Source organism: Ictidomys tridecemlineatus, chromosome 10, assembly GCF_052094955.1.
Source record: "Ictidomys tridecemlineatus isolate mIctTri1 chromosome 10, mIctTri1.hap1, whole genome shotgun sequence".
NCBI classification, from domain to species: Eukaryota; Metazoa; Chordata; class Mammalia; order Rodentia; family Sciuridae; genus Ictidomys; species Ictidomys tridecemlineatus.
The window spans coordinates 112,963,599-112,984,386 of record NC_135486.1 but is presented as its reverse complement, the minus strand read 5'-3'; the positions used below and the strand labels follow the sequence as shown (position 1 = coordinate 112,984,386).

General features: G+C 35.6%; 1 protein-coding gene and 1 pseudogene across 6 annotated transcripts in view; both read left to right on the top strand.

The window, feature by feature from the left end:
• Window positions 1–20,788, top strand: part of LOC144364745 (cytochrome P450 3A9-like) — a 466,715-nt gene that overhangs the window by 75,826 nt on the left and 370,101 nt on the right. The window lies entirely within an intron of this gene.
• Window positions 1–20,788, top strand: part of LOC144364739 (cytochrome P450 3A9-like) — a 67,231-nt pseudogene that overhangs the window by 12,757 nt on the left and 33,686 nt on the right.

Sequence of the window (20,788 nt, the reverse complement as noted above, 5' to 3'; positions counted from 1 at the left end):
AAATGAGGGAGAAAACAGTATTTGGGGGAAAATTCTATTCCCAAAACTACAAGAAATTTTTAAAAGAGTGTAGTTTCAGTTGTATCCATTACCAGTTACTCTGATGACACCTAGGAAGTGTAAGCATGTGTCACTCAAGTGTCCAGATCATTGGCTCTGCTGATCTGTGGTATGAGCTCCTGCCTGGCTGTCTGCTGAGTGAGCCTAGTCTTGGTGGGCAGGCCAACTCTGCTCTGCTCCACACAACTTCACACTCTAGTCATGTATTAGAGAGAAGCATCCAGGGGATGAGTCAGGTTTTCGGACGCCTGAGCCAAACTCTTTACTTCTACCTTGTATCCTCTCCAATGTCATACCAGGCATTAGCCACATGTTGTGCCTGCTGTCCTCTGCTTAAACAGAAAGTCTATTGAGTCTATTGGATATGAAGACACCTGGTCTCTGGGGCTGACATGGCTGGTTTGGCAGTGAAGTGGGCACAAAGCCTCTTCTTCAGAGCTCACAATGCAGCCCTGAAGAACAACCAGGAGACTGGTCCAGCAACAAGGGGTGGGGGTGAGAGTGGCTTTCTATCCTCCTTAGAGTGTCCTATGAAACTGAAATTGTTTGACATGGTGCCATCGAATCTTAGCCTTCTTTTGGTGGTACTGGGATGGAAGTTACCAGTTTCTCCCAACATTTTTTAAATGATGTAGTGTTATCTCTAAGTTATATGTATATATTTAAAGCAGAATTATTCAAGAAAAAACTGATATATAATGGGTTATTTCCTCTTTTCTATTTCCTTGAAATAGGCATGTGACTTTTCTAGAGAAAGGTAACAGTGACTTTCACATATTTTGCCTGAGTGTAATTGTCATATTCTATTAGTTACTTTACCTCATATGAGGAAAAATTGTACATGATGATGCTGAGGATATTATACACTGAATTTGGGATTGTTCCATAGGCCTCTTATGTTCATAACTACTCTGCACTTCTCAATGGGCCATGGACATGGTTGTCAAATGGACATTATTGTTATTACAATGCTTAGTCAATTGTAATCACTACTCTTCTTCACCATTCTGTTATTCTTCGGACCTCCTAACACTTTAATATAACTATGTAGATTGAGTTTACAGTTAGTTCCAAACATAAATTTTCAAAAATCTCTTTTTTTCTCTTCAGGCATCTGCTACCTATGATACCGTGTTACAGATGGAGTACTTGGACATGGTGGTGAATGAAACTCTCAGGTTGTACCGAATTGCTGGCAGACTTGAGAGGGTCTGTAAGAAAGATGTTGAATCAATAGAGTGTCCATTAGGAAGGGGACAGTGGTGATGATATCAAGCTTTGTTCTTCATCAAAACCCACAGCACTGGCCAAAGCCTGAGGAGTTCTGCCCTGAAAGGTACAGGGCCTCTGGGAAAGGGAACCACCCTGGGCTAGGGTTGTCCAAGCAAGTCTTTGTATTTCTTATCATAGATGACAAATAAGTAGCTATGTAATTATTTTCATATATTTCTTTGTATTTTAAGCAGTTTTATTGTTATAAATATAACACTTTCTTGCAAAATGATATGAATTTGTGACAAGGAACAAAATGAATGCTATGTCCATTCACTATCCTAAATTCTTTTAAAAAAATTTTAAATTGCTTTTTTAAAAATAAATGACAATGAAATGCATTAAAATTCTTAGTACACAATTTCTTATATCTCTGTTTGTATATAAAGTATTTTGCACCAATTTATGTTTTCTTATCTGTACTGTAGATAATGATGTTCATCACATTTCACCATCCTTGCTAATCCCCTTCCTCCTCCCTTCCCCTTCCACCCCTCTGCCCTATCTAGAGTTTGTTTATTCCTCTCATGCTACCCCTCCCTACCCCACTATGAGTCAGCCTCCTTATATCAGAGAAAACATTCAGCATTTGTTTTTTTGGAATTAGCTAATTTCACTTAGCATTATCTTCTCCAGCACCATCCATTTACCTGATAATGCCTTGATTTTATTCTCTTTTAATACTGAGTAAAATTCCATTGTGTATATATGCCACATTTTTTAATCCATTCATCTACTGAAGGGCATCCAGGTTGGCTCCACAATTTATCTATTGTGAATTGTGCTGCTATAAACATTGATGTGGCTGTGTCCCTGTAGCATGTTTATACCTTTTAGGTATAAACCAAGGAGAGGGATATCTTGGTCAAATAGTGATTCCATTCCCAGATTTACAAGGAATCTCCATTCTGCTTTCTATATGGGCTGCACCAATTTACAGTCCCACCAGCAATGTATGAGTGTACTTTTTCGCCTACATCCTTGCCAACCCTTATAATGGCATCATAATAGTTGCCATTCTGACTGGAGTGAGATGATATCTTAGAGTAGTTTTGATTTGCATTTCTCTAATTGCTGGAGATGATGAGCATTTTTTCATATATTTGTTGATTGATTGTATATCCTTTTCTGAGAAGTGTCTGTTAAGGTTCATGGCCTATTTATTGATTGGATTATTTGTGGTTTTTTTTGGTGCTTCACTTTTGAGTTCTTTATATACCCTAGAGATTGATGTTCTATCTGATGTGTGAGGGGTAAAAATTTGCTCCCAAGCTGTAGGCTCTTTATTCACCTCACAAATTGTTTCTTTTGCTGAGAAGAAACTTTTTAGCTTGTTAAATTCTTTAAATAATCATGAATTAATAATATGATCATGTTCTCATAAACATATTTCTAGGCATATGTAGATATTTTTGCTAAACTAGATTGTATCATATTTGATTTTTGCTAGCACCTGATAATATATGCATTGAACCTCTGCATGTATGATTTTTTTTTGCAAGATACCAAGAGTTGAACTCATGGGTGGTCCACCACCGAGCCACATCTGTAGCCCTATTTTGTATTTTATTACAGGTAGGGTTTCGCTGAGATGTTTAGGACCTCACTAAATTGGTGAAGCTGACTTTTAACTTGGGATCCTGCTGTCTCCACCTCCCAAGATGCTGGCATTACAGGTGTGTGCCATGCTCAGCGTGTATGTATGGTTTTTGCATCTATACTTTCAACTAACTTATAAATGTTTTTTCTTGTCAGTTTTCTCTAAACAGTGTAATACAATAAGTATTTATGTAGCATTTAAATATTATTAGTTATTATAAGCAATCCAGAGATGATTTAAAATATATTTCAGGATATGCATAGATTATACAAGTATGTTTCCATTATTTTTATAAGAGACTTGATCACCCAGGATTTTTGTTTATTCCTATGCTAAAACTAATTATCCTCAGATATGGCAACATGACTCTGTTTGTGTATATGCATGTGCGTGCATGTGTGTGTGTGTGTCTGTGTGTGTGTGTGTGTGTCTGTGTTTATGTGTTTTCAAATTTTATATCATGTGCCATAACTGACATAATCACTATCTCATTTCATTGTATTTATTCACTCTTATACTCCTTATATTTTATGTGTGTTTTGTTTTCTTTACTGTCTCAATTTACCATGATTTCCTTTGAAACAGCATTTATCTCATCTCAAAAAGACTGAAAGGTCCTGTAGGCTAAGGAGGAGAAATGTGGAAAACTATATAGGCTAAGTAAGAGAAAGGTAGAAAAACTCCATAGCTTAATAATTCTCAGAGCAAAACCACAGCTGGATTTCAATTACTAGCCCATGAAATAATTTTTTACACTATTGTTTGGGGGTGTCTAAGGCATAAACTGAAACAAGTAACTGTTGTGGTTTTAATATTTTTTTTACTTCTCATCTATTGTGGTACCAGGTTCAGTAAGAATAACAAGGACAGCATCAATCCTTACATGCACATGCCCTTTGGAAATGGACCCCGAAACTGCATTAAAATGAGGTTTGCTCTCATGAAAATAAAACTTACTCTTGTCAAAGTAATGCAGACCTTTTTCTTCCAAACTTGTAAGGAAACACAGGTCAGTACCTTTTCATATACATAATGTTTTATTTGAAGATGTTTTTCCAAATAGAGGGGCTGAGTCACAGAAAAATATATGATCATTCATTATTTAATTCTTAGATCTATAGTTCAGTGAGTTTCTTTTGCACCATCTTTGAGATTTAGAGTTCTTCACCATGGGGGCTTCAAATCTATGGCTTTATGAAGACCAAAGTGTAAAAAACATATGGGCTCAATGAAGATTAGTGTGACATGTGTATGTATAAATTGTGAACTTAAGCACAGTGTAGATTCATCTCCATGTCTCCTGGAGAGACCCTGTGCATAGTCATGAGGTGTGGTGACCACAGGGTTCTGATTTTTGAGGAAAGTTCTTCTCACCAGAACTTACAAAACCTGCCTATCTCAGGCCTTGTACAGGATAAATGTTTATGACATAATTTTTTCAGATAAATGAATAATTTTACTATCCAATCATGACACACCTTAGAGAATGAGTAGGACAAATTCAAAGTACATGATACTAGAAATAGTTTTTTTGTTTGTGGAGCATCACTGGGCTTAATGTATCTTCTCTACTTTGCTGCTTTGGTTCCTGGTGTTTCATTCATTGCTTCTCCATGTGCTTGTCTATACATTACAGATTCCCCTGAAATTAACTAATCAAGGACTTCTTCAAACTGAAAAGTTCATTATTTTAAAGGCTGTGTGCAGAGATGGGTAAATAAGTGGAGCCTGAACTTTCCTAAGGATTTTTGCATTGTTGTCCTCAGAGCCTGGGACCCAGAACATCAGAGAACAAAAATTTATTTTTTGAAGAAAACTCAAAATAAAGATAGACTCTATATTCCTCAATTGATAAATGATAAGAGATGCTGGACCTTTGCTGAGCTTGCTAGGGTATGTGCAAAGTATTATGTATTTTCTTATGGAAAGGAGGTACCCACTTCAGTTCTGGATGTGAAGACTCACCCTTTCTGGGTATAATGGGCTCTCTCCTCTCACTGCCAGTTAGTCCTGGCAGCTCCTCCTGAGCTCTGATTAGAGAATCAACAATTATCACCAAATATTTCAATAATTTTTAATTAGAATGAGGGTGGTTGTGGTGGCTTTTGTAGTGACATTGATATATGATGTGTTCTTTGAAATATGTTGGGATAAATTTTATAATGAGAAAGTCAATAAACATATCCTTATAGATGTTTATCTGAAGCATTTATGTTTATTTAAGGGATATATAGTACTGAATCAGTGAGAATCAAAATTCAATCTTTTGATCACCACAATCAGTGAATACATGGACCTTTTTCAGAAATTCAAATTAAATAGTAAGATAGAGTTAATCCACTGTGAATTTACCCATTGCTGGAAAAGAATATTCATAGTGGCCTTGTGTCATTTTTGAAGCACAAAATTTGTAACACTCTACTGAGGTAGGTATTACTATATCTCTAGCTTAGCTTTCATACTCCAATCCTATCTCCCTTGTTGATTCTGGAAAGCAAGAAACAAATTTGTAGTTCACCTCCAACTCCTAAGTTGATAACAAGCAGAAGGATCATTGAATTAGAAAGTGGTTGATAGTCAATTGTTTCTATAGCACTGCTCCTCAGATTCAACTGGTATCAGGAGCTACACAAGATTTTTCCATCTTATGTCATGTCCCTTCTCTTCCTTCCCTTTACTTCCCCATACCTTCTTGAATAATTCACTCCTAATGCCATTAGATGTGGTCCAGCAATGTGAGAACACACTTTGTGATAGAGGAGTGAATAATGGTGGCTTCAAGTTAGATATGAGATACAATTGGGAAGGTATCCTCAGAAGGTACAGCCTGGCCTGTGTATGGAAGCCCAAGGAACCTAAGATGGGCTCCACAGAGAGAGGTAGCCTGTCATAAACACTCATTTACAAAACAGGGTAAAAAACACCTAGGTGAGCTAAGGAGAGTGTGTGGTTTTAGAATAGGATGAATAAAATTTAGTTGTATAAAAGAGAGATTGTTTAAATAAGTAAATACATCAAGGACAATAAAATCCAGTTTTTCATAGGAAATGTTGGTGAAGTGACTCTATGATTCAGTAAAGAAAATTGGGATGCGGCCTGTTAAGTAGGACTGAAATGGATGAATAACTGTGAATTTATGCTTTTCCAGATAGAAAAATAGAGGAAACAAGTGTGTGTGTGTTTTTGAGTGTTTGAATGTAGAAAATTAAATTCATACTTGTCTGCACTAATGGGACTGGGTAACAGTGACATTTTAATAGCAAGACCAGTGGATCAATCTTGGTGATCAGATCATGGAACAAAAATACCATATTTCACTATAGGAAACAGGGCTGGTTAGACAAAAGGCTGATTCCAGGTTAAAATTTGTGAAAGTCCAAGGCGAGTCTTTTTGTGCTAAATGCAAGAAAACATTCAAAAAAGGGTGGAAGAAATCCCAGGTCCACCCAGCCAACTGGCAGACCTACAACAGAACTCAGGCCTAACCCCACCTCCATATTGGGCCTCTATAAGTATCACCATAACCTTCCTTATGCAGTAGTCTCCACCTTGGGAAAACAGGTAGGGCGTGGAGGCAGCTGCATCTCAGAACAGACAGCTCAAAGCCACTGTAAGGCCCACTTTTTAGCCCCATCTCTGAAAGTAGTTGCATCCATCTTAAGACAACCCCACAGGTATCTTGAATTATCTCCACTATTGCCACCATCATATTTAGTTACAGTAGCATTATCACAGGACATTGGCTGGGGGCCAGAAGTCCAAAACCAAGGTGAGGTACAAGTAATCTTCAGGAAAAGTATAAGATTATAGGGTAGAAACTGTAATAACACATATTTGCACTGCAAAAAAGGAAGACACATACACAACATGGAAAAAAAAAGGAGAAAATTGTCCCCAAAACACAAAGATACTATAATAATAGAATCCATGGACAGTACAGTTGATGAAATGTCAGAAAAGGAATTAAAAATATACAAAATTAAAATGACCTATAAAGTAAAGAATGACCTAACTGAGAAAATACAGGCAACCATTGATCACACCAACAAAAAGATAAGGGGGCAAATATCGGTAGCAAAAGAGGACTTCAAGAAAGAGAGATTCTGAAAATAAAATCAGAAATCAAGGAAACAATCAACAAACAAGCAAAAACTTAACAGAAAGCATAAACAACAGATTAGATCACTTGGAAGACAGAATGTTAGATAATGAAGAAAAAAATATACAAGCTTGAAAGTAAACCTGAGCACAGCGAAAAAGTTAAGAAAGGATAAACAGAACACCCAATAATTATGGGATAACCTCAAAAGACCAAATCTAAGATTTATTGAGATAGAGGAAGGGACAAAGATTCAAACCAAAGGAATGCACAATCTCTTCAATGAAATAATATTAAAAAATTTCCTAAGTATGAAGAATAAATTGGAAAATCAAATACAAGAGGCCTATAGGAAACCAAAATTATAACAAATCTACACCAAGATGCATTATAATGAAAAGGTCTGGCATACAGAGTAAGGATAAAAAATTAAAAGCCACAGATAAAGGAATGAGATCACATATAGGGAAAACAAACTAGGATCTCTGCAGATTTTTCAATCCAGACCCTGAAAGCTAAAAGATTCTGCAAAAATATATACCAAGCTATGAAGGAAAATGGATGTCAAAAAATAATCATATTCAGCAAAATTAAGCTTTAGATTTGATGACGAAATAAAAATCTTCCATGACAAATGTAAGTTCAAAGAATTTACAACTAGAAAGACTGCACTACAGAACCCCTTTGGCAAAATAGTCCATGAGAAGAAAATAAAAAACAGCAATGAAAATCAGCAAAGGGAGTTATTACACTAAAGGATAAATCAGCCAAAAGAGAAACCAAGTCAATTTAAATACCAAAAATAAACATAATGACTATTTATGTTTATTTTTGGTATTTTAAAATACAAATCATGTCTAAATAGTAACCCTCAATATTAATGCCCTTAACTCACCAATCAAAAGAAATAGAGTGGCAGGTGGCATTTTTTTAAAAAGACCCAACAATATGACGCATTCAAAAGGCTCATCTCATACGAAAAATCATCCACAGACCAAAGGTGAAAGATTGGGAAAAAGCACATGCACGTGGACTGTGGAAACAAGTAGGGGTTTCCACCCTCATATCAAATAGACTTCAAGCCAAAGTTAATCAAAAGGGATAAAGAAGAACATTGCATACTACTTAAGGAAACCATACATCAACAAGACATAAAAATTATGTCCAAGCAGTAGAGAATCTATGCTTACCAATCAAACTCTTCTCAAATTCCAGAGTCAAATAGACCACAATACAGTAATTCTGCATTACTTTAATATGCCTCTTTCACCACTGGATAGATCTTCCAAACAAAAGTTAACGAAGAAATCATAGAACTCAATAATACAATCAATAACTTAGACTTAACAGACATATAGAGAAATATCATCCACCAATGAGTGAATACACTTTCTTCTCAGCAGCACATAGATCCTTCTCTGAAATAGATCATATATTATGCCACAAAGCAACTCTTAGCAAATACAAAGAAGTAGAGACACTACCCTACATTCTATCTGATTATAATGAAATAAAATTAGAAATCAATAACAAAATAAAAAATAGAAGATACTCCAAAACTTAGAGAGTAAATATTATGCTATTGAATGAACAATGGGTTCTGAAAGACATCAAAGAGGAGATTAAAAATTATTAGAGGTTGTGGCTCAGTGACCCAATGCTTGCCTAGCATGTGTGAGTCTCTGGGCTTGATCCTTAAAACTGCTTATGAAAATAAGTAAAATAAAGACATAATGTCCATGTACAACTACACAAAAAATCTAAAATAATTTTAAAAATTCTTGGAGGTAAATGAGAACACTGACACAAATATTGAAATCTCTGGGACACTATGAAGGCCATACTAAGAGGAAAGTTCATTGCATGGAGTTTATTCCTTTAAAAAATAAAAAGTCTACAAATAAATGTCCTAAAATTACATCTGAAAGCCCCCCAATAGAACAACAAATCAAGACCAAAAGCAGTAGAAGACAGGAAATAATTAAAATCAGATATGAAATCAATGAAACTGAAACAAAAGAAACAATTGAAAAAAAATTGACAAAATGAAAAGTTAGTTCTTTGAAAAAAATTAATAAAATCAATAAAACGTTAGCCATGCTTACAAAGAAGAGAGAGTAAACTCAAATTACTAACATCTGTGATGGAAAAGGTAATATCATGATGAACACGACAGAAATACAGAAGATAATTAGAAACTATTTTGAAAATTTGTACTCCAGTAAAATAGAAAATATCGAAGTTATAGACAAATTTCTAGGGTCATATGATTTGCTCAAAGTGAATCAGGATAATATTCAAAAGTTACATAGATAAATTTTAAGAAATGAAATAGAAGATGGCATCAGAATCCTCCCAAACAAGAAAAGCCCAGGACCAGACAGATACATAGCTGAGTTTTACAAGACCTTCAAAGAACTAATACAAATACTCCTCAGACTATTTCATGAAAGAGAAAAAGAGAGAGCACTTGAAAACTAATTCTATCATGCCAATATTACCCTGATTCCAAAATCAGACAAAGACAGATCAAAGAAAGAAAGCCTCAGATCACTATCTCTAATTAACATAGATGCAAAAATTCTCAATCAAATTCTGGCCAATAAAATACAAAAACATATTAGAAAGATAGTGAACTACAATCAAATAGGGTTCATCCCAGGGATGTAAGGTTGGTTCAACATAAATATAAATGTAATTCATCAAATCAGTACAATTCATTCATTATAAAATGTAATTCATTACATAATAGACTTAAAGATCAGAATCATATGATCATCTCAATAGATGCAGAAAAGACTAAATAAAGCACTCCTTTATGTTCAAAACACTAGAAAAACTAGGGATAACAGGAACATTTTCAATACTGTAAAAGTTATCTATGCTAAGCCACAGGCTAACATCATTCTAAATGGAGAAAAATTGAAAGCATTCCCTCTAAAAACTGGAAGAAGACAGTGATGCCTTCTTTTGCCACTTCTATTTAACATAGTTCTTGAAAATATAGCCAGAGCAATTAGACAGATTAAAGAAATTAAATGGATATGGATTAGAAAATAAGAAGTCAAACTCTCACTGTTTTCCAACAGCATGATTGTATGCATAGAAGATCCAAAAAATTCCACCAGAAAAATTCTAGAACTAATAAATGAATTCAGCAACGTAGCAGGATGTAAAATCAACACCCATAAACCAAAGGCCTTTCTTTACATTTGTGTCAAATCCTCTGAAAGAGAAACTAGGAAAATCATCCTCTTTACAATAGCCTCAAAGTAAATAAATAAATAAAATATTTGGGGATCAACTTAATGAAAGAGGTAAAAGACCTCTAATATAAAACTACAGAACACTAAAGAAAGTAATTGAAAAAGCCTCAGAAGATGGAAGATCCTCCCATGCTCCTGGAGAGACAGAATTAATATTTTCAAAATGATGATACTGCCAAAAGCACTATTCAGATTTCATGCAATCCCAATCAAAATCCCAAAGACATTCCTCATAGAAATAGAAAAGCAATAATGAAACTCATCTGGCAAAATTAGAGACCCAGAATACATAAAGCAAACTTTACCAAGAAGAGTGAAGCTGGCGGCATCATTATACCAGAATTTAAACTAAACTACAAAGCAATAGTAACAAAAACAACATGGTATTGGCACCAATGGTACAGAATAGAGGACACAGAGACAATCCTACATAAATACAGTTATATCATACTAGACAAAGGAGCCAAAAACTTATAATGGAGAAAATAGAGCCTTTTCAAAAAATGAGGCTAGGGAAACTAGAAATCCACATGCAAAAAATGAAATTAAACCCCTATTTCTCACCATGCACAAAACTCAACTCAAAGTGGATCAAGGACCAAGAAATTACACCAGAGACACTGAATTAAAGCAGAGACACTGAACCTAATAGACAAAAAGTAGGTCCAAATCTTCATCATGTTGGATCAGGCCGTGAATTCCTTAATAAGACCTTTATAGTGCAAGAATAAAAATCAAAAATCAATAATTGGGATGAATTCAAACTGAAAAGCTTCTTATCAATGAGGTGAATAGAGAGCCTATAGAATAGGAGCAAATTTTTAACCATATACACATTGATAGAGCATTAATATCTAGGATGTATAAAGAACTGAAAAAAAATTTAACACCAAATAACACATAATCCAATCAATGAATGGTCCAATGCATTGGTTAATACCTGGTACATATTACATTTCAGTCCTAAGCACAGATTATCCTATTGATATTGATGCCAGTTTTTTAATGATTCTATTTGTGTGTTATATATAATATTGGGGTTTGTTTTGATGTAATCATACAAGCATAAAATATAATTTGCTTCACTTTGGTCCCCAGTGCATTCACTTTTTCTCCTCTCCTCCTTCCCCCTGTTCCACTTTATTTAATCTCTTGGTGTTCTATTTATTTATAGCTTTTAAATTAGTGTTTGTAGATGTACATAAAGGTGAAATTCAATGTATGTAATACATTCATTTATGCACATACCATAATTTGGTAAATTTAATTTTATTTTTTCTCTCTTTTTCCCATTGCTCCTTCCTTCCTCTCAATCCCCTTTTTCTGCCCCCCTGATCTCCCTTTCACTTTCATAGGATTTCACTCCCCGTTTTATTTCTTAGTTTGGTATAGCTGCTGTGTATGACAGAAAACATTCAACACTTGACTGTCTGAATCTGGTTTATTCCACTTATTCTGATGTTCTGTGGTTTCATACATTTCCTATTAGATGACATAATTTCATTATTCTTTATGGCTGAGTAAAACTCCATTATGTCCATTTTAACATATGTGAGCTGTACCTCATGTAAGCAGAGCAGGTGGAAAGTCAAATTAGATTTAGTCATTACATTATCTCAGAAAAACACATGTTTTTATAACATAGAAACATATAGTTTCCATAGGAATGTGTCTCCAAAAAAAATAAAAATGATTAGAGTTTGGGTGGACTAATTAAATTGTTTATAGTTATGAAATGATATTTCAAACTTTCCTTGATGAATGAATGTTGTTTCACATGCATTCAAACCTTATCATATTTTGCCAGTGAGAAGTCCACATTTTCAGGCTAGTGTCAGGAATCCCTGGGGATTTACAGACCAGAGAGATGGGAAGAGTTGCCTGGGGTGGTTACAAGTTTATACAGAAGGTTGACACTGAGAACAGATAAAAAAAAATGACCTCCTTGTGTTGCTTAAATTCCTACTTTTTTTCTGTTGATTTTTAAGAACTTTGAAGATTTATCACCCAATCCTTAATTCCTCAGACCAAGTAGACACAGAATATTAGATAATGTTCCAATTAGATAGATAGTCAATCATATGGTGAAATTAGATAAAAAACTGGTGTTATTTCCATACAATCAGGGGATGTCTTTCATCACTAAAGTGATGGGGCTCACAGGTAGTAATGACACCTGTTACAGAGCTGTTCCTCTCTTAGCTTCCCAGAATTGATGCCCACCCATTTAATTAACCCTTTATTCACCAAAAATCAGGAGGCCATATATTCTGACTTATGATCCCAAAGGAAAAGGTCAAATCATATTTTGGTGTTCCTAGACCTTGTATCCGCTCTGGCATTGCACCAAGGGGGTTGGAGGTCTATGTGTCCATGCAGGCCGCTGTTTTCTTTTTCTTTTCTTTCACATCCATTGGTTTGGGACATGCAGAATTTCCAGAAAGCATGAACCTCTCTTTTGTCAAGAATTTGGGTAACTTGCTGTGTACTGCAATATTCCCTCAGGAACTGCACAGCAACATGAATACACACTGGTGAGACCATCAGCTCCATCTTGTCTATGTTCCATCTCTCCTCGAGAGGCCATCTTCTCAACAGAATTAGTACAGATCAGACTGAAAGTACAGTTAAGGTGACTGACACAGAGACAACTTTTCTTGGTATATTAACAAGGTAGGAAGATGAAGTGGTCACCAAAGACTCCCCAGAAAGGATCATGCACAACCACAACAATCTCACTCAGTTCAACTCAGCCAACTTTTCTTGATGCCAGGAGTAAAACCTTCTGCTGGATATCAGGCTACAATAGTGGATAATACCCAGACTGGGCCCTTGAGAAGCTCAATGTCTGGTTCAGGGAAACACTAGTGGAAACAAGCAATGTGCTATAAGAGTAGAGAAGACAACAATGGAAGTGTGTGCAGAGCACAGAAGTTGCTTCAGAGGAATAAGTACTGTTGCTGGTGGTGATGGTGGTTGTTTGTTCATTTCTTGGTTTATGAGAATTTGTTTTGTTTTGTTTTTAACTGGGAATTAAACCAGACGTGATTCTCCACTGAGGTGCAGCCTTTATTCATTTATTTTTATTTATTTGTTTATTTATTTTGGTTCTGGGGTTTGAATCCAGGGGTGCTTAGTCACTGAGCCATATCCCCAACACTTCACTATTTGTTCTAATTAGTTGTACATGACAGTAGAATGCATTTTGACACATTATATAAAAATGGAGTATAAATTCTTATTCTTCTGGTTGTATGTGATACAGATATACACCAGTCATGTAACCATATATGCACATAGGGTAATGACCAGTTTTTTCTGCTGTTATATATATATATATATATATATATATATATATATATATATATATATATATATATATGATGCTGAGGGGTTCACTGCATTTATGAAGCAGGTTTTGAACTCATAATCTTCCCGCCTCAGACTATAGAGTTCAAAGGAGAAGAGACGAGGAATAAGTTGTCCTCCTCTTTGAGATTAGTAAGGAAAGACTCTACCAAAATAGGTGCTAAAAGAGCTGGCTTTTGGAGGTTCAGCAGGAGTCTTTTCTGAGGCACAAAATTATCCTAGGCAGAGGAACCTGTGTGGGCAAAGATATATGGATGGAGCTTGTGTTCAAAAAGGTCTCAAGATTTGTACATACAGCAGCTATGGGACTGGGTTTTCTCAGAGGTAGAATGCTCATCTACCATGTGTGAGACACTGGGTTTTATCCTCAGCATCACAGGAAAATAAGAATAATGATATTGTGTCCACTTATAACACTAACAACAACAACAACAAAATCAGCAAAAAGAAAAGCAGCTAGGTTCCAAGAACACATAAGGAGATTAGTCCCAGTAGCTTCAGTTGAGTTTGTCATAATATCACATAACCTTTGGCATTATTGACTACACAGTGATTTATTGATTTTCCACAAAATAAGAATGTAAAGAATTATGGGAGTCCCATGCCAGGTACAAAATCAAGGTCTGGCCACTCACCCCCGCCCCAAAATCCAAAAAGAAATTGCAAACATCAAAAAAAGAACTTTAGTCAGTGCAGCCACACCAGAAAGACAAGGTTATCCATGTTTTTAGTCATGTCTTCTGGGTGCTGGCATGACCTGAAGGTTTAAATAGAAGCAGAATTGGGACAGTGGGGAAGAGGTATGCATTGTGAAGCAGTCTTGTCCAAACTGAGGTCTGAGGGATCACTATCTCACTTCTAGCACTCTTAGGTGGCTCCTGAGAAGTTCTTACCACTTGAAAGGAATAAATTTCATTTACTGTTCAGGATATTTATCTACCAGACCTGGAATCCTAAAAGAAACAGTGTATGTCCCATGAGATGATTGCTCCTGTTCAGGAAATAAACTCCTGTGTATATCTGTCTACAAGCTCTGCCTTTCCTGGAAGGAAATAAACAATGACTGAAGATTTCTGGGAAGCACCCTGGGATTCTGAAACAAGATACTGTAAAAGCTGACACTTGAGGGGCTGGGGTTGTGGCTCAGTTGTAGATCACTTGACTGTCATGTGTGAGGCACTGGCTTTGACCCTCAGCATTGCATAAAATTAAATGAATTAAACAAAGGTGTTTTGCTCATCTACAACTAAAAAGAATATGTTTTTAAAAAGCTGATAGTTGAATGTTCCTTCAATATTGCCTTAATATTCAAGGGGGATAAGACAGATTAGATAAATTGGTAATCTATTGCTAGTTTTTGTATGAGCATTCCTTAAATTATTAACATGTCTATGTGCACAGCTGAGTAGTCACAAATATTAAGTTAGTAAAGGATCCTGAATGAAGGCAGAATGCCAAGCTTTATCCTGCTTTTAGTTACTCATTGTACAGCTGCAGGCCCCAGAGTCAATGTCTTTACCCAAGGCAGTATCTGTAAGTCCCTGTTTTCAAACAAAGGTCAAAGAAGGAGAGTGCGTGATTCTTTGCCAGCTGCAAAGAGGACACTTGACCCCTCCAATTCCAGGAGATGCAAAGGTGGCCTTTCCACTGGATTCATCCCTGGCCCCACCTCCTTCCCCAGTACAAAAACTAGCCTCACTGAATCATAGCTTGTCACAGAAGGGACACTCTGCAGGCACAGTTCTGCAAAGGGCAGCCAATCTTGCTGAAAGAAAGATACAGAATTCAAAACTTATGAGGAAAAGTGGTGAAGAACCTATTCCTGAATTCTTTCATAGACACCTGGGTGCTCCTCGTTATCCGCCTTATGCTTTTCTGTCTGTGAGTCACTGTCCAGCCTTTTCTCCTCCAGAAGCCTGGAGTTGGTGGCCTAATCAGGTTCCTGTTTTCCTTAACTATTCAGAAGATCAAAATAGATGATGGAATTGAAATTGTTATACACAACTTAAGAATTTTCTATTGATATTAGGCAGACTGCTTGAGCTTCTCCCTGTACTGAAATCTATATTCCTATGGGTTTGGGGATTCATGGTGATGTGTATTCCCAGTAATAATCTGATTGGCTCTGAGTTTGCACATAGAGTGATGAACCAGAATTCGACAGATACAGCTAATGCATAAGTTCTTATCACATGTAGTGGGAACGTAACCCTTTCAAGCTTTGGGAATTCTGGGGAAAATTAGTCTCTTCATCTTCTGGGTTATCTGCTAAAAATATTCTTGAGGACTGTACCTGTTCATATGGTGATTCCTGTGCCCTCCTGGCTGTAGAACCATTTGTACAATGCACCATAGCCCCTCAGACTCCCTGGGAGGCTGACTGAACAATTCCCTCTTTTCTGTGAACCTCTCTTAGCACATCCTTCCTTCAAAAAACTCAATTCTCCCACCCTGAAATTCACAGAAATGTATAAATGATGAGTGTCTAGAACAGAAAATACCTGACAGAAATTTTAAGAATTTTTATTCTTTTTTTTTTGTATTATCTTTCCTTTCTCTGGGAGATTAGCATCAGTAAAGAGACTTATTTACCGCCAGTATAAAATCTATTAGCAACCTGACAAACACCCCAAACCCAATTGGGCTTTTCATTATTATTTCCCTCCACACTCCAGCATGAAAGAATGAATCCATACCATCTAGAAGTGATGTAATTTAGTTTTATTGTACTGTTATAGTTAAAGCTTTGTCCCAGGGTTTTATAAACTAACTTCCATACCAGTCACATATAATTAAATCAAGCGTTTATTGCAGTGCACTAGTGGCCACTGACCAGAACTTAAAGCTGCCCCCCCCACCCGTCAGCCCTGAACAATTTCAAGGGTGCTTCTTAGAAGCCTGAAAACCACAAAAGGGATGTTTGGGGGTCTCGCCAATGTAAGCAAGCCAGGTTATAGAAGCAGGAGAGTGAAGTCAAGCGATTGGAAGCCTAACCAATAACAGTGAGTCCAGTCACCCCAGTTACAGAAACAGAGCTCTGTTACCCTAGTTAGAGAAACATTGCCCCACTAGGTAGTTCCATGTTCTTAAGGTTTCGATAGTAAAAGGAAAAGACCATCTTGACCCAATCATGACCCTTCTACTTTGCATGGCTGTTTTACAGAATGGAGTCACAAAACAAAATGGAGTCACATTTCTTTTACTATCACATTCCCAGTGGTTTTAGTAGTTTTGTTGTCAATCTTGCACATCATTAGGCTTCAGTTTCTTTTTCATCCTTCTGTGTCTAAGGGACCATACTAGGCTGGCAAGACCATAAGTCGGACCTCACCTACACTCTTGTGTAATAGGCAGAGCTTTATAGTAGTCCCAATCAGGAGAAAGACTAAGGGCCAAACTATGGCTGAGATGATTGTAGTCAGCCAAGGAGACCAGGAGCAATAGTTTTAGAACTAATTGCCTGAAGCTTCTTATGGTTTGTGTTTCTTTCTCACTAGCACCAAATTTTTTTTTTCCCAGAATGGTTTGCTTAAAAACAACACATTTTTCCTAGGGCCATACAAAATCCTACTTGTTTTAGAAAGAGATGATCTAGACCCCATCTGTTTGTAATACTATTTCTGTCAGAGAGTCTAGTGAAAATTCTAGTTTGGAAACTGACATTTTTAGTTCTCCTAAATCTATATATATTCTATGGCTGAGGGACTTTAAATTTTTAGAGCCTTTGATAAGAGCTGCAGTTCCCAAAGCAGTATACTGATCCAGCTATTCCCATACCAGCCAGGAGGGGAACTAAAATGGGGTCAGCCTGTCTATGTTGATAAATCAGAGGGCCCTGGTCTTTTAATAAGCCCAGGTACTTTTCCCATTTCTCCATCAAAATAGTAGGTTACATAGATAAAAGTTATTGACAGTTTTGAGATTTAAGCAAGGAGTTTGAAGTGGGACCTGAAAGCACAATTTTTGGTAAATAGGGAGTTGTCTCACTTATAATTTGGATTGTGAAAGCAAGTGTCTCTTTCTGGAAGATCACCCAGGGTGATCTTGGGGGTAATTCCCCAGGTACATCTTCCTGAGCTAGACATATTGGTGAATATCTATACTGACCATAATTTTTCTATAATATTATGGACCTACTACTGCTGTAAAGTAAAATGGAGATGACTGTTCTTACTGCTTCGAGCTGAGAGGGAGCGATGTGCAGTGGGCAAGCAGTTTTGAGTCCCTTTGTAGAAACTGAGAGGGTCAAGGAGTCCATGGTAAAAATTTGATTTAGGAAGAATAGATTGTAAATTCATCTGGGGGTGTGCACTTCTATGAAAGAAACAAAAAGACATGAGTATGGAAATAAGATTAATGCAAAGTAGTAGTTGTAGCATCTGAAATCTTTTCATGAATATTATGAAAATGATAGAAATTAATAATTCTTTACCAGGAGGCAGAAGACCTGAGAAATTGTTCCCATAACAAGGCCTAACAAAGCCTAATAAGGCCCTTTTTTAGGGAAATAAATCTTTAACATTGTCAGAATTATCAGGAATGTAGACACAACATTTAGGTAAGTTAGATAATGTCATCTTATTTTTGTAAAATATCTTTATTGGCATGACCTCTACATTCAGTAGAGATTTCTTTGTTACATAGGGGAAGATAGTTATACTAACAAACACTGATTAAGACTATTTGTGTATGAGGTTATGAAAATATGTAGGCCTTAAACTGACTAAAAACTTCTGACTCGCAATTTTTATTATCAGGCATTCTTGCCCAAGAATTTTTCTTTTGTTGTCTCCAGTCTTACTTACTGGGGGATGTTAACACAAGTGTACACTTTATGTTACAATAAAATAAGTGTTGTTTATTTTAAATGCCAAGGAATGGCTATGCTTTGGTTTTTAACTGTTTTTGCTAGGTGATTAAGACCAAGCTGGTCAAACTGACCTTTTTTTCTATCTATTGGAAAGAGTAAGCTGAGTTTCCTTGGAGGACACTCTTGGGGAACTTTTGAGCAGTATTTCAGCTCTGCTAGTGCCATCTACATTAGGATGGGTCAAGGTCTTGCTGACCATGTGGCTTCCCTTGGAAGCATCAGGCATGTCTCCCCTTTTTAATGAACCTTCTCTTTTGCAGCATGTATACTCATTGGCTTTCTGTTCTCCAGTAGTCTCATTAATCTCCATTATCAGGAGGTTATGTGGCCCAGAGTTGCAAAGCTCTTCCTCCTGTTCTGGGTTCAGGCTGACACAGAGGGCAAGAGCCAAATATTGGTTTTCTTTTCCCCTTTATTTTAATCTTAATTTTTAAATTTGATCCTAAGCATCTAGCAAGTCAGTTATATCAGTCTTAAACTGAGAATACTCTGTTTAAACCTTAATGTTTATAACTTTAGAGTTATTTTTTTACATAACACTATATCTTTATTTTATATAAACTTATTTAATGTTGAGGATTGAACCCATTGACTCACTCATGCAAGACAAACACTGCACTGCTGAGCTATAACTTTAGCCCCTTTTCAGTGAGTTTAATCTCTTTTAATTATTATCTGTCTACAGATGATGGCTTAGTATCTCAAATTAACTTAGGTTGTGTGTTAATGAAGTTTAACTTCTATAACACATTAACAGGCTCAGTTATTGTTAGTTGTAAAGCAGGCTGAACAAATGTCAGCTTCTTTTGTTTGCCTCAAGTCTGAACACATTCAATCTGTAAAGAAGAGTAATGTACCACACTTTTATTGATGTTTTTATATTAACCAAGGTTAGCTTGTAAAGAAAAATCTAGACTGTGTAATGTAGAAAAATACTTTAAAATAAACGTTGCTGTTTAACCAAGATTATTTGTTGTAGGGGATAAAATTCACAGACACAATGTAATTAATATTTTTAGATGGTTTCGTCATTTTAGTATATAAATATATCAGTACATTAATATTTGTCTGTAGGGAAAGACCTTGAATAGTTTTAACTATTTGTGTTACACATATAACAAACTTATTTACATATAAACCTTTTAATATTTATCTTTTATTTTTAGACCTTTATATTACTTAATTAGACCGTTTTGTTGTTTACTTAGATGTATTAAAATTATACTTTACCACATAAAGACTTTTTACCTGGAACCTATTTTTAAATGGTTTTAAAGCTGATTTTTGTCTCTCTTCTAAAATATTATTTTATAAAGTTTACATATATTGTTTCCTGACTCTGTATGAATGTTAGCTAGCACAATATGACATACATCTGAAACATTAGCTTATTTTTTAAAACCTATTAGATTTTTACTAAATATATTTTTATATTAGAACATTTTAATAATTTTTAATCCATTGATCCTTGTTTCTGTTTAGACCTTTAAATAACCCTTATACATTCCTGAATTTAGATAAATTAATCTATTTTAATAAGATGAAATATTTGTTATTTATGGTCTTTAATTGAAATGTAGTTGAAACCTCTTGACTCCTTGTATATAGAACTATACTTGTTGGGACTTTTAATTTGTAGTAACCTTGTTTTTATGATAACACAAAATATTTTTGGAGAAAGAGAGAGAGAGAGAGAGAGAGAGAGAGAGAGAGAAAGAGAGAGAGTTTTTAAATATTTATTTTGAGGATTTTGGTGGAGGCAATATTGTTATTTTATTTTTATGTAGTGCTGAGGATCGAACCCAGCGCCCTGCATATTCCAGGTGAGTGCGTTACTACTTGAGCCACATCCTCTGTCCCACACAAATAATTTTTTTAAAAATTAATTTACCAACTTATGAAAACACAAACATTGTTTAGGTATTTTGCCTTATGGAATTTAAGGTGTTAAAAGTACTTGAAACTATATTTAACAGTTAGAATTTTAACTTTGTTAAACAATTAGATGTCTATACCAAACACATCCATGATTAATTTTATATATGTTTAGGTGTAATTTATGTTTCATTTTTAAAAAACAAGGTATCAAACAGGTGCATTCAATAGTGTTAGTAATCGTTTTTTCCTGTTGAAGAAAAGTCCTAGAGAGAATGGATATCAGAAACTTTATAAATATTAACATTTTAACAGCTGTTTAACCATCTAGAAAAAAACTGTGCATTAGTAACTTTAAAGACATTTGTATTTTTATT